Genomic DNA, 3,226 nt, shown 5'->3' with positions numbered 1-3,226 from the left:
GGGAAGGGGAGTGCTGAAGTTGGAAGAACTAGTCAGAGGCAGAATTTGGGGGACCAACTGCCATGATGACTAGGATTTCTGGGGACAGAGAGACCCAATGAGAATTTCTATTTATTTTTAAAAACTGAGCTAGAGCTTACATAAAATATACAAATGTTAAGTGTACAGCTCAATGCATTTTTATCTATGAATATACTTGGGTAACAATTACCCACATCAAGATATAGAGCATTTCCATCACCCCAGAGGGCTCCTTTACACCCTTGTCAGTAGCTCAAGAGTGATCTTTATTCTGATTCTAGTCCCCTTTGAGTAGTTTTGTGAATTTTTAAACCTTATATACGTGGAATCATATAGAATTTATTACTTGTTTCTGATTTCTTTCCCTTGGCTATGTCTGTGAGATTTATATATGGTTTTGTATGTATCAGTGATCTATTTTTTATTCTTGTTTAGTGTCCCATTGAATAAATATACCATAATTAATTTCCCCGTTTATCCATGGGCAAATTAATTAATATGCTCATTGTCCATATTAATGGTATTTGGGTTGTTTTCAGTTTGGTAACTATTTTGGGCAATGCTGCTGTGAACATTGTTGTGCATGTCATTTCTGTTTGGTAGATACTTAGGAGTGCAATGCTGGGTCACAGGGTATATGTGTATATTTAACTTTTGTTGATAGTGCCAAATTTTGTAGTTTTCCAAAGTGGTTATACCAATTGGCATCCTCTCCAGTAAAGTAAAGTACTCTAGTTGCTCTATATATTTGGTAAACCTTAATGAGGAATTTTAGGAAGTCTTTCTGGGTGTCACGTAGTGTCTTTTGCCCCATTGCTGGCCATTATGAGGCTTCAGCAAAGCCCCTGCATTTGGAGTCAGATTGGTGTTGGATTCTTCGCACTTCCTGTCAAAGGCAGCAAGCCCAGGTTCCCCTGGGTTTGAATCCTGGCTTTTCCATTTGCTAAGTGTACGTTCTTAGGCAAATTAGTTTTTGCTTATCTTATTTTTTGTCTTCAGAAACTTTTATTCTTTATCTCCACAATGAGACTCAATCATAAAATTATTACAGAGGATTTGAATGAGGATTGGATGAGGTAGTGTACATAAAGCCGTTTGCACAGGACCTGGCATATAAAGTACTCAAAAAAAGTTAGCTTTTTAAAAAATCTATTAACTGAAGTGAGAAAATCCCAAACTCTAAACACAGGAGGATAGAGTTGGGAGACCTGGGGCATCTCTCCATGTCCATCTGGAGATTCTCCTTTCATAGCTGACCCTTAAAAACTTGGACTTTGATTAGAAGAGGGAATCATTCCCTAACACCATAAGTTTGTCCCCTTCTTCTAATCCTAGTAGGTAATTGAGACTTTTTTAAGCTTAGTTTTTCTGAAGACACAGGTGCACTAAAGCCATCCTTTTCTGACATCATCAACCATCATCACTGAGTAGTTTTTTATAATACTTAGAATTTCCTCTCAAAGGAGATTGGTAATACACAAGGTAAGAGAAGACTGAAGAAAAAACTTTAGGAAGAAAAAAGGAAAAAAATAAAAAGAAAGCCTATTTAATTTTATGGTTGCTGCAACTTGTTACATGTGTGTCCTGCCAGAAAAAATCGGATCATCTGATTTTCAAATTGCTGGGTCTATTGTTTCAGAAATAGAGGATGTAAATAATTTCAGTGCAATCTCCCGGATCTGGACCTCTCTCATCCAGAACTGTTATCAGCATCAGCATAATTTATGGTGCTATCTAATAATGAAATCACTGAACACTGATTGTACAGCTTCTTAAAGCTATAATTATTGCTCATTAGGAATGGATTTCATATTGTTTGCTCCTGGCACATAACAAGTTATTGAAAGGGAAAAGTTGTCAGTAGAAGTGAGAAACCAGGGAAGGCACTTTTTTTTTGTTCCTGAATATTATCTCTGATGAATCTGTCTGAGATTTTGTCTTTCATTATAATGGAGAACAACTGGCCACACCATTAATTATCATATTTCTTTTTTAAGGGAAATTTTAGCTTCACATCATATGCCTTTTTCAGTCTGTGAGGTAGTAAGCGCTCTGTAAATGTGTGTTGACTGAATGAGTGTGCAGAGAAAGCAATGAATGAAGACAAAAGCCACAATTTTGGGAAGTTAAATTCTGGGCAATGTCTAGCTCTTACCAAACATTAATCTCCCTTCCTTCCTTCCTTCCTTCCTGCCTGCCTGCCTGCCTGCCTGCCTGCCTGCCTTTCTTTCTCTCTGTCTTTCTTTCTCTTTTTCTTTCTTTCTGAGACAAGGTCTCACTCTGACACCCAGGCTGGAGTGCAGTGGCACAGTCTCAGCTTACTGCAACCTCCACCTCCTGGGCTCAAGCAATTCTCCTGCCTCAGCCTCCCAAGTAGCTGGGACTCCAGGTGTGCACCACTTCACCTGGCTAATTTTTGTATTTTTTTTTTTTTTTTTGTAGAGATGGGGTTTCACCATTTTGGCCAGGCTGGTCTTGAACTCCTGAGCTCAAAGTGATCCACCTGCCTTGGCCTCCTGAAGTGTTGGGATTACAGGTGTGAGCCACCATGCCCAGCCCTCCAAGAGGTTAGAGTTGGTGGTTTTATAGAGGCATGAATCTGAAAAAATAATCTTAGCTTATTCATCTCAGAACATCTTAAAGTGCATTTTCTAAAATTACAGAGCAATGCTTGCCTTTTCACTGTAGAAGATAAAAACAATACGTATATTTATTGAGTAAGATATGGAAGCCCCTTTCAGGTACTCTGGGTGATCCTCTTCCTGAGGTAATGGTTATTCATAGTACAGTATAATGCCTGGTGTTTCTGGAAATACTGAGAATTCATTATCTAGGATAATACAAGAAAAAAAAAAGGTCTGTGTTGGCTAACAGTTATTTCCAGATGGACTATGGGATTGGAGAAAACTTGGTTTTAAATCTGATGATGGAGGTTTAGTTAGTGATTTCTGTGGGATACAATGGTTGGGGAGAATTATACACTTCAGCATGGGAAGGAGGAGTAACCATTATATGGTTTGGAAAATGGGGGCCCCTCTCAATGTTTATGATTCTAGGAATGGGAAAGGGTCTTATCAAAAAAGACTTAAGTTCACTGTGAACAGTGCTTTAGCTTGTGATGGCATCGACCCCAATGGAAGGTAGCTTGGCCTTGAGACTGGTACAATGTATTTGACCTTTATAGGTTGAATGTGACTTTTGTGTT

This window comes from Aotus nancymaae, unplaced genomic scaffold (genome assembly GCF_030222135.1).
Source record: "Aotus nancymaae isolate 86718 unplaced genomic scaffold, 86718_ANA_hifiasm-v0.15.2.pri h1tg000062l, whole genome shotgun sequence".
Classification (NCBI taxonomy): Eukaryota; Metazoa; Chordata; class Mammalia; order Primates; family Aotidae; genus Aotus; species Aotus nancymaae.
This window is presented reverse-complemented; position numbering follows the sequence as displayed.